The sequence below is a fragment of the Humulus lupulus genome, chromosome 2 (assembly GCF_963169125.1).
Source record: "Humulus lupulus chromosome 2, drHumLupu1.1, whole genome shotgun sequence".
Classification (NCBI taxonomy): Eukaryota; Viridiplantae; Streptophyta; class Magnoliopsida; order Rosales; family Cannabaceae; genus Humulus; species Humulus lupulus.
The window spans coordinates 10145160-10161280 of NC_084794.1; positions in this window are offsets into that span (position 1 = coordinate 10145160).

A 16121-nucleotide genomic window follows, 5' to 3' on the forward strand; every position below is an offset into this window, starting at 1 on the left:
AAGCTTCATGGACGCTTACTCTGGCTACAATTAGATTTCTATGCATGTAGCAGACCAGGAGCATACCAGTTTCCAAACCGACAAGAGGATATACTGCTACATTGTAATGCCCTTCGGGCTCAAAAATGCCGGGGCCACCTATCAGAGGCTCGTCAACCGGATGTTCCGGGCCCAGCTGGGGCGAAACATGGAAGTCTACATTGACAACATGCTGGTCAAATCCAAGACCTCCGGGAAACATTCAGACGACTTGGCCCAGGCCTTCGCAGTCATTTGAAAGTATGGGATGAAGCTGAACCCTAAGAAATGCATGTTCGGTGTGGCCTCCGGGAAGTTCTTGGGGTTCAAAGTGAGCTTCCGGGGGATAGAAGCCAATCCAGATAAGATCAAGGCACTGATTGACATATCCTCTCCCCGGAAGCATAAAGACGTGCAAAGTCTGACTGGGTGGATAACTGCCCTAAGCCATTTCGTCTCTAAGACCACGGACAAGTGCATTCCATTCTTCAATGTTCTTTGAGGAAGCCAACGTTTCGAATGGTCAGTTGAGTGCGAAAAGGCTTTTCAAAAGCTGAAAGAGCACCTGGACCAAGCGCCGATATTGGCAAAATCGGTGGACAGAGAGCCTCTATATCTCTATTTGGCAGTGACCGAGCACGCGATCAATGCCGCACTAGTGTAGGAGGAGGAAAAAGCCCAGCTCCCGGTATACTACGTGAGTAAAAGGTTGTTGGGGGCTGAGTCACGGTATCCGCTGATTGAAAAGTTGACATTTTGTCTGCTGATGGTGTCTCGGAAACTCCGGCCTTACTTCCAGGCCCACACCATAAAAGTTATAACCAACCACCCCTTGTGGCAAGTGTTGCAGAAGCCCGAGTCGTTAGGGAGACTCTTAAAATGGGCCATGGAACTAAGTCATTTCGATATAGCCTACGTTCCTAGAGTCTCAATCAAGGGGCAAGCCCTAGCCGACTTCATCGTGGAATGTTCCGGGATCACCCCAGGGGACGATCCCGCGGACCCCACGACGCCCGTATGGAAGGTGTTCGTGGACTGGGCCTCGAATGAGAATGGAGTAGGGGACAGAATCATCCTAGTGTCGCCGTAAGGACACCAGTTGCAAAATGCCCTGCGTTTTCATTTCAAGGCATCGAACAACGAGGTCGAGCACGAAGCCATGCTAGCCGGGTTGCGTCTGGCCCGTGAAGTAGGGGCCACGAACCTGGAGATCTACAGCGATTCTCAGCTGGTTGTCAGGAAAGTCTCGGGAGAACATCAAACCAAAGGGGAGAGAATGGCGGTTTATGTCACTCAGACGAGAGAAATGCTGCAAGCATTCAAGAGGCACTCCATCCACTAGATCCCCAGAGAGAAAAATGTATTCGCAGACACACTAGCAAAATTAGCCACCGATGTCGAAGCGGAGCTGGCCAGACTGGTCCCCGTTAACCATCTCCCCATGCCAAGCATTCGAGTCTCTGCGATCATTGCCATTGACCACTCCACGTCCTGGATGGGACCCCTTGTCCACTATCTGACAACCGGTGGGGTACCAGCGGACAGGGCCGCCGCCAGGAAGCTTCAGTACCAGGTCCACAGATATGTCATGATGGACGAAAAACTCTACCGCAGGGGGTTGTCCATGCCATACCTCAGGTGCGTCTCCGGGATCGAACTGAGCGCAATCATGCATGAAGTGCACGAAGGCTTCTGCGGAGACCACACAGCCGGACTCAGTCTATCCAAAAAGATCCTGCGCCAAGGATATTTCTGGCCAACCATGAAGAAAGACTGTATTGACTACGTCCGCAAGTTTGAGCAGTGCCAAAGATACGCGAATGTCCCACGAGCCCCTCCAACAGAAATAACCTTGATGACCTGCCCCTGGCCTTTCGCGGTGTGGGGAATCAATTTGGTAGGATTGCTCCCGACCGGAAAGGGAGGGGTGAAATACGCCATCTTGGCCGTCGACTACTATACCAAGTGGGTTGAGGCGGAGCCCATGAATACAATCACCTCAAAGAAGGCCCTGAATTTTGTCATCAACAATATCGTGTGTCGGTACGGACTCCCCTATAAGATTGTATCCAATAACGGGAATCAGTTCGACAACATCCACTTCACAGATTTCTGTGAAAGACATGGTATCGTCAAAAGCTTTTCCGCGGTCGCCAGGCCCTAAGCAAACAGGCAGGCAGAGGCCGTCAACAAAATCTTGAAAGAGACGTTAAAGAAAATACTCCAAGCCTGCAAAAGCAAGTGGCCCGAAGAGTTGCCCCGCGTGTTGTGAGCTTACCGGACCACCGAAAGGACATCTACCGGGCACACTCCTTACTCCATGGTCTACGGATGCGAAGCCGTCATCCCTGTCGAGACGATTGTCCCGTCCCACCGAAGAGACACGTACGATCCCGCCCAGAACCACGCCTTACTCCAGGAGTCCTTAGATCTCATCGAGGAGATCCGGGAAAAGTCACAAGTGCAGCTGAAGATGTACCAAGGCAAGATCGCCCGACATTTCAACTCTAAAGTAAAAAGATGAAGGTTCGAAACTGGCGATCTGGTCCTGAGAAGAGTCTTCCCCGCTACCCAAGATCCGAGAGTAGGGGTTCTGGGCCCAAATTGGGAAGGACCTTATGAAGTCCAGCACGAAGTGTACCCCGGAACGTACCGTTTAAAGCAGCTCGATGGCACGGAAGTCCCAAGAGCTTGGAACGCGGAACATCTCCGTAAATACTATCAGTAGTCGGGAGAACATATTCCATTTTTATATTTTCGTTGTGAATAATGTATGCCTCAGGGCGATCCCTTGAATAATAAAAATGGCGTGTACAAAATGCCATAAAGAAATGTTATCAGACAATGAAAATTCTACTCAAGTGACCCCAGACAAGTCTCCGCTCACTTGGGGGGTGTCCCCGGTATGAACAAATACCAGGTGGGGAGCAAGGCTCAGGCTTAGTCCCGACTCAGACCAATAAGGTCTGGGGGGTACAAACCTCGAAGGACCAAGCCTCAGGCTGGTCCCGTCCCAGACGAATGATGTCCGGGGGTATAATAAAAAAGACCAAGCCTCAGCCCGGTCCCGCCCCGGACGAACGATGTCCGGGGGTATAATAAAAAGGACCAAGCCTCAGGCTGGTCCCGCCCTGGAGGAATGATGTCCGGGGGTATAATAAAAAGGACCAAGCCTCAGGCCGGTCCCGCACCGGACGAACGATGTCCGGGGCTTTAATAAAAAGGACCAAGCCTTAGGCTGGTTCTGCCCCGGACGAACGATGTCCAGGGGTATAATAAAAAGGACCAAGCCTTAGGCCGGTCCAGCCCTGGACGAACGATATCCGGGGGTATAATAAAAAAGACCAAGCCTCAGGCTGGTCCCGCCCCGGACGAATGATGTCTGGGGGTATAATAAAAAGGACCAAGCCTCAGGCTAGTCCCGCCCCGGACGAACGATGTCCGGGGGTATAATAAAAAGGACCAAGCCTCAGGCTGGTCTCGCCCCGGACGAACAATGTCCGGGGGTATAATAAATAGGACCAAGCTTCAGGCTAGTCCTGCCCCAGATGAACGCTGTTCGGAGGATAGAAATATCTGGTATGCCCCAGGGCAAGAACATAGATCGCGACTGTTATAGTGCGGGTCCCAGGTGTGTGCAAAAGTAGTGCGGCCCAGGCCGTGGGAACCTAGTTTAGGTTTCAAAATAAGCTAATCGAATAACCCCGATGGCCCAGGCCGTCAAATTTTCGAATTGAGGACTGGACGGGTAGAGTCGGTAATGACTATCAACTCCCTAATGGCCCAGGCCGTTGGGTCCAGCTTGGGGTGGAAACCTGTATCAGCAACTGGCCGATCCACGATCGGCTGAAGGGCACTGAAAGCCGCTAGGCGATCAGCGAATTCAACCTGACGACGAATCTTCAGGACTTGTAGACCTTGTCCCTCCTTTCCCGGCCACTCTCCCAGGTCCGAGAAATAAGTTTGGACCACTCGTCCCACAAGATGGCTTCCCTCTCCTCAGTAAGGCCGGATGGACGGGAAGGGCTGGTGTTGCTGGAAGGTCCTTCGTGGCAAGGCAGCTTTCCCTGAAAGACTCTCTAGGCGAACCAGCCCACCTCGTCCGGGCACTCTTGTTCTCAGTTTCTACCTCCGTCGCTCCTATCTCCGCGACCCTTTTCCCGGAACTCTGGCTTACCGTGGGTTCCAGCTCCAGATCGATCACCGGGGGGTGAACGGGAAGGTTGGGGATGGTGGCTAGGTCCACGACCTTAATCGGAATCGCAGCAAGTGCAACCTGGCTGGGTCGAGGATCCGACCCTAGCGTCTCCTTGCTATGGTGAAGCTCCGGGCCCGGCGCCTCGGATGTTTTCTTCACAGCTTTCCTTATCGTGACCTTGGCAGCCTAGACCTCGAGGACCTGCCTCATCTTGTCCACAGGGTCGGACATGTCAGAATCTTCTGAAACAAACACAAATAAAAATGAGTCAGTACAATTAACAAGCAAATAGAGAAATCAAGACTAAGAGTGACCCGGGACGAACCCTTTTCTAGGCCCCGGACATGACTTAATTCATCTAACGCAAAAGAATAGACTCGGCCCCCCATGTCATCTGGGTGTAGAAAATTCCCTTACTAGAGGAACCCGGACAGGTACATGAGAATTTCTGAGCCTACAAGAATGGGAGACGAAGGTCTCGTTTCCCCGTCAGCCCCGAATGCGGGGCCTCGTTGTGCTAGCCTAGCCCTAGCTAAGTCCCCAACTTGGGGAGCATAATTCAAAATCATAGGTGAGTTACCTCGCCTGGACACACTAGCCCTAGGAGCCCCCGTGTTCGGCAGTGCCTCGTCGAAGAGGGCTTCCATGTAACACCCTGGTTACCCCAGAACAGTTACGGTGAACGGTGGACCGGAAATTTGACTCGCTACCCGAGTCCTTTGGTAAAAAACGTGCTCTAAGTGTAATTAACAGGTTAAGGTATAAAACCAATAAAAAGGAAATGGATATTTTCATTACAAACTGCTCTGCAGAGCTAATCAAAACATTTACAAGTTGTTCTCAGTACAAAATGGTCATTACTGTTTTAAATTTACAATCCCGCCGACCTAAGCGGCAAAAATAGGGTAAACCCCCTAGTTCCTCTGAGAACTCCTTGGCCGTGGTGGTCAAGCGGCCGCATATGTACACATCACCACCTAAGCTCTCCACTCAAGGCTAGGTGAGCTTTTCTTTTCCTTTACCTGCACCACATAGCACCCATGAGCCAAATCCCAGCAAGAAAACATAACACTTTACATAAACATTATCGAATGATTATCATTATAATCACACTGAGCATAAAGATTTCAAACAAGTGAGTGAGCATCACATGAGGTCCTGATAAACCATACTGAGTGACTGACAATAAAGTCACTGTTTCAAGTGGGAGAGTGGCTGCTAGGTAAGCCACTAGCCTCCAAGCGCTTATTTCATTCATCGACCCTCGAGGTCGGTCTGGCATTAATGCTCTTTGAGTCATTCAATGCTGATAGTCGATTAGATCTAATCTTTGTTGGCTTGCGTTAACACGCTAAGGCCGTTCTGACTAATGAGTCAACGCAACGTGACCAGTGCCCAGTACCACTGCTGAACCTGACTAATAAGTCACAGCCTCACAGTTGATACTAGCACCTTTGCCAAATCTGACTAATGAGTCAGTACCATGCACAAGTGAGCAACATATGCTAAGCATTCTATATCAATCCATGTCCATATTTACACAACCAACATGCCTCATTCTGGTTCGAGCTAGAATGAATAAAAGAACGACCCCTGAGAACGATCAACCTTTTGGTCCTTTAGCAGTTACCTGGTCATAACCAATTATGGGATTCTATCAATAAAATGAATAATAAAATGTTCCCAAACCAAAACCTAACCTCCGGGACCTCAAACACTACTCAACCGGGTAGTAGGTTCAACCCCGAGGCCTTAGGCTTGCATCCCCGAGCCAGAAAACCATTTCTGGCCAAAAAGCCACTAAGGGCCGTGGCCCTCCTTGGCCATGCCGTGGCCCGCCCCTCAAACAGAGGCGCCCAAACTCAGCATCCCCCAAGGGCCGCGGCTCCCCCTGGCTATGCCGCGGCGCAACCTCCAGTTCAGCCAAAACCCCTGTTTTTCTTCCCTTGCGTTTTCTCTTGGAACCAACCCTTCAAACCCAGTTTAAACACCACCCAAACCTCCAATACAATCCCTAAACTTGTTCTATATCACACCCTTAGCAAAACCCAAGACAAACCCCAAATAAAACTCCCATCAATTCCAACAATCCACCATAAAAACACAAGCTGAAAACTAACACTAAAATAGAGTTTACTAGCAAACCAGTGGTTGAAATCTTACCTCAAACTCAGGTTGTGATGCTCGTCAATGGTGGAACACTCTCCCAAACTTCCAAGGTCTACTTCCCAAGCTTGAATCCTCAACAAGGTCACCAAAACTCACAAAGAAAATGGAAGAAGGAGAAGGTACGGGAAGCTCAAAGACTTACTCTGTTTCTCTCATCAACTTACAACACAAAGGAGTTTATATCTATCCTAGGGGTAAAAAGACCATTATACCCCTAGGTCACTTAAGGGTTTCTAAAGGCTTCCAAGGGCTTAATTGTCCTTTCCAACCTATCTCGTTAATCATAATTAACGCTTCCCAATTCCCGCTAATCTCAATATTCTCAAACACCAATAATTCACATCCCGTTACCCTTTAATGCCCGGTAGCACTCTAATCATTAAAAGCACCCCGAGACTCACCCCGAGCCCCGAGCTTAAGCCTGTTATGACCAAACCGATGTTTAACATACCATGATCGTCTCATGCCGAATGGCTCGAAAAAACCCACATCATAATGAGGTCTCAAAATATATCACCAACATGCATCCAAATAAACAATTTACCCTCAACGGGCCAAACCACCATCACACCCCTGTAAATAAAAATATGGACTCACATGCATGCATTTCACATCGTATTATAATATAAATAGCATATACATGCATTTTATCAGTTAATAACATAATTAAGCAAGTATGGCCCTCCCGGCCTACTATTCACGCCGTTAAACACATCGGAGAATTGGGGGCATTACATTCCAGTGGGCTGCGAGTAGTTCGATCAATTGGAGGTTGTCGATGGTGACGTAACCCCCTACTTCCAGATCCTCTGCGCTCAGCTCGGAGTAGATTTTCTTTCGGTCCAAGATGAACTGGGTGAGGGGAGTCTGGGCAAAAGGTCCTGCCACCCGAGGTGATAAAGTGAGAATAAAAGAAAAAGAAGACAAAGACAATGTAAAGGATCGAGAAACCACTTACCCACTCGCTGGAAGTCCAGCATCAATGTGGGGTTCTTCTCTACGAGAAACCCAGACGTAATGAACCAGAAGTGTCAGACGTCCGGGGGATGCTTCCAGGCGCTAGTAGGAGCAGGGTAGTTCCCCCGCGGTTTGAGCCTGTAGAAGCCGTCCAGGGTCTTGTCCTTGGCGTTGACCTGCGACTCCATCTTTGCGGGGATCGGCTCCGTGATCTCCTTCGCGGCGCAGAAGACGCACCATCCCGCAAGCAATCAGTATGCTTGGGGCAGAAGCTGGAAAGGCGCGATCCCCATGAATGTTAGGAACTGCACGAAATAATCATGAAGCGGGAGCGTAGCTCCTGCACTGATTTGGCCTACGCTTCAGGCCCCGAACCCGTTCACAGAGGTGTGGACCCTCTCCTCTTTCCTGGCCAAACGGTTATGGAAGAGTCCGGGAGTTGACTCCATGCCAAACACTTTTCCAAGGCATACAACATCTGGTAGTTCCGGAACAAGTTTGGTATCGCATCCATCTCCCATCAGTTGCCTTTGAGGGTCCCGGACCCGGGAAGAAGGACAGGGGCTTTGTTGACTTCCTCCTTCGAATGAAGGGTGACGCCCGATGTCATGGCTTGTGATCTGGGAGCAAAGCAAAAACAAACCAAGCAGTCAATACCAAAACCCAAGAAAGTTGGTTAAGGTACGGGGGGTCTCCTACGAACTGCTTGGAGTCCCCTCCGGATCAGGTCCGGGGTCACTAGGGAACCGCAAGACCTTGATCGGGAATGAAAAGTAGGCTACTCCTAAGTCAATTCGGGAAGCATCCGGACCCGGAAGGGCCCAGAGCGGCCCAGACTAGGCAATCTTTCCCTAGAACTAATTCTAAGCACAAACAAGTTCTAACAGCCTAAGCAGATAAGCAAAATGGCAGGAAATCTATGTTTGTATATCTATATAGGCAAAAGGCAAAGGAACTTACTATGAGTTGTTGGTCGCGAAAAATGGTGGTTGTCCGGTGATAAGGACGGCAAAATCTCAATCTTGTACTGATTAAGGCGGTTCAGCAACTCGTCAAGAGGACAGGCTAATGACGTAGGCTCGGGCAAGGGTGCAGATGCCAGAACCATTGGAAAAAGGCAACGACGCAGAATAAGCAGACGGTGGAAGATCTCGTCGGCAAGGCCGGACATAAACAAATCCTTCAGGTTCTTAGACTGGCTCGAGAGTGTAAATGTTTCAAATAAATGCCTGAGGGGTATTTATAAGGACCCAAATGCTGATCTATGATCCAGCGGATAAGATCGATCCCCCATCGGACGGTCCAGGATCATGCAGAGGCATTAATGAATCCACTCGAGTGCCGGATCCGCTCCCTTTTGATCCAACGTCCCAGAGAAGGAGACGTTTCAAAGTCGCCCCATCCTACGGTCCACCTCAGCGCAGAAGCATTAAAGGAAAGCCCCCATGCGGATGGGACGCTTCGAAATCCGAGCCGACGCAATAGCCTAGGCCTAGCGACCCTTGAGGTGGTTTATGACCTTTCAAGGTCAAGTGCCATTGGTGCAGCGGTTGCTAGGCGACATGTGTACCCCTCGTCGCGAACCGGGACATCGGTAAACAAACCCAGATATTGGGAAATGGTCCGGGCCCCGAAGTCGCCCGACACGCGAGGCCCCTTGCTGTGGACCAACTATTATAAGAAGGAACTGGGGAGATAGCCGGGAGTATCTGGGACCAAGGCAAGCCTCCACCGCGTAGGCCCAGATGAAGGCTTGGGGGGTAAATGTTATCCCCGTTTCCTGCCATGGGCCCGGGACCGCGATCCAGGCCCACTAGCTGGCCAATTACGGTTGGGCTCAGTCCGGGCCCATGGCAAGTAGTATGATGGATATCAACAGCCCAATTCTGGGTTAGGCCCGGAAGGCGTCCGGGGGAGTATTGTCCGGGACGGTCATCCGGGAGACGGTACAACTAGTTGGGGGTAACAGTCAGGATCGGGCGCATGGTCCCGAAGCCTGGTAAACGATCCTGGCTTGCGGTAAACAGAGAAGGACATAGGTAAACGAACCCGGGTTAGGTCCCCAAGGTTGGCAGGGAAAAGAATCCATGACCCTGACTTCACCCCATGAAGCGTGGGAATTGTCCCCACGTTTCACCTGCGGAAAATGCCATCTCAGGATTGTACGCCGCTGGTTTAGAACTGTGCCGCCACTGCTCTGACCGATCTTGTCCCCTGAATCTGTCTCGTAACTCAAGATGCCCAAACCAAAAGCTCTAATTTGTCGGATGATAGATACGGTTTGGGCTGGCCCAGTGGGCTCGAGTTAACGTTTTTCTTGTGTTTTAATTCTTCTGTATTGGGCTTCTGGTAGAGAAGCCAGCAATATTTATACATTTATTGGGCCCGAGTCAGCCCGGCCCACGCCCAGAGCACCTGTGAACCTATAAATACATGTAACAGAGCACTGGAGAAGGGACTTTTTGGAAGCATGTATACCGTTACTCTGCTAAAACTAAGAGAAAACTCCATTATTATAGATTCTCTAAGCTCTAATACAACAGTCTCGTGGACTAAGGCTCATTAACGACCCAACCACATAAAAATATTGCTTACAATTTCTAAACCCTTCCTCTTTAATCTCTCTTAACATTTATTATTATAGTTTTCGAAAAACTCGGTAAACAAGTTTAAATTCCAAAATCTAATCCCGTGCTCTCGGAACCTCCATTCCCACTAAACAGGGTGGTGGAATCGTCCTTCGAGCCCTCGAGCCAAAACCCCAAAAAGTACAAAAATTCATGCCTTGAAAAATAGTACAGCGCTACGGCACTGCCTACCAGGCATGCCAAAGTCAGAAACCCCAATCTGACGACTCGACCCACGCTGTAACACCATTAACTGGGCGCTATAGCGTTATAGACAAAGACCCAATGGCGCTGTAGTGCCACCTACTGGGCGCTGTAGTGCCAAAGACATAGAACCCAATTTCTGGGTTTTTCTCTTCGTGTTTTCCAAGTCTCAAACCTCAAAAATCAATTCCCAACCCGTCCCAATCCCAAAAATAGACTACAAACAACTATAATACCTCAAACAACTCAAAAACACAATACTCCAACAAAATTCACCACTAATACTCAAAATCACTACTTGAGTTTTTTGAAACTCAAGAACATTAAGAACATCAGCAGAAAATATCAAAAAATCAGAGAGAATTAAGGTTGAAATCATTACCTTTATGGCTGAGATAACTTCCTAGCTTTACGCTAACAATTCCCTAGCTCAAAACCATAAAAAATCAAAGCTTTTCAATGGAAATTTTCAAGAGTTTGAGAGGGAGAGAACTAGCCGAGAGAGAGAAAGATAGAGCTCTGTTTTGTGGCTGTGTTGAGGTTTCCTTTGGCTGAAGAAAAGTGACTAAGTCACTAACTTTTCACCAAAATGACTCTTTTGCCCTTAAGCTTCTAATTAGCCACTTAATTCCCTTAAGGCCAATTTGGTCTTTTACCACCACAATTCACAATTTCTTTAAATAAGTCACAACTATCTCCAAATAAAATCCCCATCACCCAAAATTCCCGGTCATGTGCTAAATTATCAAATTACCCTTAGGCTCACCCCGAGCTCAGTATTTGACCCTGTTATGACCAAACCACTACTTTGCTCGTTAGGATCGTCTCGTGCCGAATAATCCAAATATATCCACATAATAATGTGGTCTCATCATATATCATAAATACATAACTATATATTCAAATATACCCCTAACATGTCAAAATTACAAAAATGTCCTTTTAATAAGAAACAACCCACACACATATTTAATACACTTAAATATGAAATATTAGTCATATAATAATATAACTCACATAATCATGCATATTATCACATAATAATACTGTTATCCAAAAAATTAGCATTTATGACGTGGCAAGTGATCCCTGGACACGTGGCTGACACCTGGAAAAGCTCTGGTAGAGTATCAACCAGAAGACACATTAGAAGTAGTAAGCAGCCCAGTCTTACCTGCGACCAGTCTGGTCGATGGTTCCGCATACAAAGCAACATTAATGAGAAGATCTTTGTAAATCCCGAATTTAACTCACACAATCTCCTGAGTATCCGACTATTCAGGAGAGAATATTTGTAACAATCTTTTGTAATCCCCCTTGAGCCTATAAATAGCAAAAGATAGCTCAAGGAAGGGACTTTTTGGCTTTGGAATTATTTGAGACTAGAATAATTCTCCTTGGAATATTGTATTGTTCTTCAGAGGTTAGTGAAACTCATTGAACTCTTGTTCTTTGATCACTCCTTTGGTTCTATATCAATAACAGTCTAAGTGGACGTAGGTCATTACCATACCCTGGGGCCGAACCACTATAAAAACGTCGTGTTGTTATTACTTTTTGTCATTACGTTATTCTCTACACATTCATTCATATCAAGCATATTCTGACTCCGTGTCAGTTGGCCAAATCCTGGGTCAACATTCTGGTGCTTTCATTGAGAGCTTGATTTATCATTGCTGAGAAAACTAATGGCGAAAACTGGAAGGAAAGCCGGACAGGCGGCCGCTGCTGCGCCATCAAATCCACCTCCTCCTCCCCCTGCAAGCGTGGCGGAGGATGAGCCACATCTGGACTTTGAGGAGGAAGAAATGGATGATGCAACGCTGAAGAGTACCCTGGGCGCGTTGCAGGAAGAGCTGGCTAATCTGAGAGCCAGTCAAGAGACTGCTGCCAGAGTTGTGGCGCGGCAGCAGTAGGAGATTGAACGACAGCGCGCGGAACTAAGCGAAAGGCAGGCAAAGATGGACCGCCACCAGAGTGAAGCCATGGCAGCCCTCGAGGTGGCCTTGCAGCTGGCAAGGAATCAGGCCGCACCTGTTTCGCAACCTGGCAATGGGCCACCCCAGAGGTGTCCTAATCCAAGCCCACCGATCCAGCCTTCAAGTCCACAAAGGCCCGAGCAGCCTCAAGCGCCCCATGATGACGTCCCGCTGGACCCTGAAGCGCAGCCACCATCCCAGGTTGGTCGCGGAAATCCCCCACAACAAAGGCAGAATAGGGCTGAGCACCAGCCTCGTAGTCCTAGACGCCGTAGGGGTGATGGGCCAAACCTACCGAACAGAGGTCAGTATCCCCCTAATAATAGGAGGGACTCAGAGTTAGGCTCTGCGGTCCGGGGTCCCCCACAGCACGATGATGCACGGGGACACCACGACCAGCGCAGGCCGCCCTCTAACATTCGGGACATTTCAGCCAGGAACGGAAATCGAGGGAACAGTCGATCCCACCATAGCCAGTCGAGGTTCAGAGATGGCCATGGATATAATGAGGCTGACTCAGGCAAGGGGAACGCTGGCCGAAGGAATGAAGAAAGAGGTAAAGGCAGAAGTCAGGTACCTCAAGATGACCAACCCAATAGATGGGATGCTGAGGGGCAGCCCAAACAAAAATAATGTCTTCAACCGGCTCAGGGGTAGCGAGCAGCGGAGAAGAGACGAGGATTTGCGTGACGTACTCAACGATCGCCGTGAGCGGCATGGCGAGAACGTCCCCCCAGCAACAGAGGCCACAACGATTCCTGCCGCTGTACAGGCCCAGATAGACGCCCTACCCCAGGCAGTGCAACAGCTGGTCGGGGGAAGGACATTTTACATCGACCACGATAGGAGGAAAGGCACTCCTTTCGTATAGAGGATAGCTAATGCCGAAACTCCAAGCAAGTTCAAAATGCCTACATTCCCAAACTTTGACGGGTATGGAGACTTAGTGTCTCATGTCAACAAGTTTGAAATTCAAATGGACATTCAGAAAGTGTCCAAAGATGCTCGGTGCAGGATCTTCCCTGCAACACTTTCTGAAGCTGCGCAGGAATGGTTTTTTAAGTTCCCTCCAGCAACCATAGTTTCTTGGGAAATGTTCGTAAGGGAGTTTTACGGACAGTTCTATGCAGGTCGTGTGCATCCAACCGAAGCAAACCAGCTGGTTGAAATTCGCCAGCAGGATGGGGAGTCAGTAAAGGACTACATCCAGCGCTTTATGCGAGCGGCGGCTGGAGCAAAAATGGTGGGGGACGAAGGCAAAATAATGGCCATTACCGCAGGGGTAAAATGTCGTTCTCCCCTCTGGAAAAGTCTCTGAAAGGAAGGAGTGAGAACTACCCAAGAATTTTTGGACCGGGCTGATCGCTACATCAAGCTCGAAGAAGCCATTGCTGATGATGGAAAGCCCTCTAGCAAGGGTAAGAAGGCTTTCGAACCTGCCAAAGCCGCCAATGGTTCCAAACCTAATGGCAACGGCAAAGGCAACGGAAACGGCAATGGCAAGAATGGTGGAAAACGGCCGTATAACGAGCCTTCCACCTCTGACAATAAATGAGCCAAGGGTAATCGTTATGAACCTCAGTTCACTAACTACACTGCCGACGTTGAGTCTCGGGGAGAGGTTTATCAAGCCACAAGTTCTAGTGTGCCTTACAAAAAACCTGGCCCCATTCGGAAGGATATTTCGAAGAGAGACACTACCAAGTTATGTCGTTATCATAACGACTAAGGACATGACACCAATGAATGCAACCAGTTAAAAGATGAAATCGAGTTCCTTATTAGACAAGGACACTTGAGAAGGTACATATGGGCCTTGGGAAATTCCCAACGAGAAGCTCCGGGTGGCAACGAGCAAGCGCCCACGCGCCAACGCTCGCCACCCTTACAGCCTGCCCGCGTGACTGGAACACTCTTAACCATCTGTGGAGGCCCGCACCTCACGAGAAATAGCGGAAAGGCCAGGGAACGATATCCTCGGACTCTGCGCCATGACCAGGACATCGAGATGATGACTGTGGAGGACCGTGCACCAAAAAAGGCTCGGTCAGAGGAAGGTGAGATAACCTTCTCTGATGGAGACGCCCAACACGTCCGGTTCCCACATTCCGATCCGCTGGTCGTGGACATCCAGATGGCCAACATGATGGTGAAGAGAGTATTGGTCGATACAGGAAGTTCAGTGAATATCCTGCATAAATCAACACTGGAACGCATGAAATTGTCCGTTAAGGACTTGGAGCCCTGCAACCAAACGATATACGACTTCTCTAGAGAAGGACTCGCCCCCGCCGGATTGATCAAGCTCCCAGTAACGACGGGTACAGCGCCTGCAACAAGGACATTACTCGCCACTTTTGTAGTGGTCGATTGTCCCTCGGCGTACAATGCCGTTATTGGAAGGCCCATAATGGTTGATCTGCGGGCCGTCATCTCTATGTGGCACTTGGCCATGAAGTTCCCAACAGACGTGGGGGTAGGACGCGTGTTAGGAAACAGAGGGAAGCCAGGGAGTGCTACAACGCCTCAATCACAAAGGCAAAGAATGGAACGCCGAAGAGCACTACCTCAGATAGGTTGCAGATGGCACTAGATACACAAGCCCAATCTGGTGATGAAGTCACCAAATAGGGTGTTGCCCAAAGTGAGGATAAAGACTTGGATCCTCGCTTTGGGGATTTTGAAGAGAATGTTGGACCTGTCGAGGACCTGGAAGAGGTCCAACTCGACAAAGAAGACCCGACCAGAGTCGTAAAGGTTGGGAGAAACTTAGAGCCTACCACGAAGCACGCACTGGTGGAATTTTTGCGAAAGAACCAGGGGGTTTTCGCTTGGTCGCATAAAGACATGGCTGGGATAGATCCTGCAGTAATCAGCCATGTCCTGAATATAGACAAGACCTTTCCACCCGTTCAACAAAAGAGAAGGCTGCTCGATAAAGATAGATCAAAAGCCTTAAAAGAAGAAGTCGAAAGACTAAAGGAGAATGGGTTCATCAGGGTGGCATTTTATCCATCGTGGGTCTCCAATCCAGTGCTGGTTCTCAAGCCTAACGGAAAATGGCGGACCTGCGTGGATTTTACGAACCTCAATAAAGCCTGCCCAAAAGACTGCTTCCCACTCCCAAGAATCGACCAGCTGGTCGATGCAACTGCAGGGCACGAGATCCTCTCGTTCATGGATGCATATTCAGGCTACAACCAGATTAGCATGCACCCCCCCGACGAGGATCACACTAGCTTTCGGACCGATACAGGCTTATACTGTTACAAAGTAATGCCCTTCGGATTGAAAAACGCAGGTGCGACTTACCAATGGCTAGTCAACCACATGTTTAAGGAGCTAATCAGAGTAAACATGGAGGTATACGTGGACGACATGCTGGTAAAGTCTAAGAAGGCAGAAGGACATGTGAGGGATTTACAAGAGTGCTTTAGCGTATTGAACAAATACCAGATGAAGTTAAACCCCCTCAAATGTTCCTTCGGAGTTGGATCAGAGAAGTTTTTGGGGTTCATTGTAAATTCAAGAGGAATCGAGGCCAACCCTGACAAGATAAAAGCCCTAATCGACATGAAGTCTCCAGAAAGGATCAAGGATGTACAAAGTTTAACCGGAAGAATCGCAGCCCTAAGTAGATTCATTTCAAAATCAACTACTTAGAGGAAATAAGAAGTTTGAATGGACGGGAGACTGCGAGCAAGCATTCCAGGCCTTGAAAGCCCATATGGCACAGCCTCTCATCTTATCAAAGCCAATTGAAGGAGAAACTTTGTTTATTTACCTGGCAATTACTGAAGTTGCTGCTAGCGCGGTACTAGTGCGAGAGGAGGAAGGCGTACAAAAGGCAGTCTACTATGTCAGCAAAAGGCTGATCGGGGCAGAATTGAGATATCCACCAATCGAGAGGTTAGCATATTGCTTAATCCTGGCCTCTAGGAAGCTACGCCCCTACTTTCAAGTTCATCC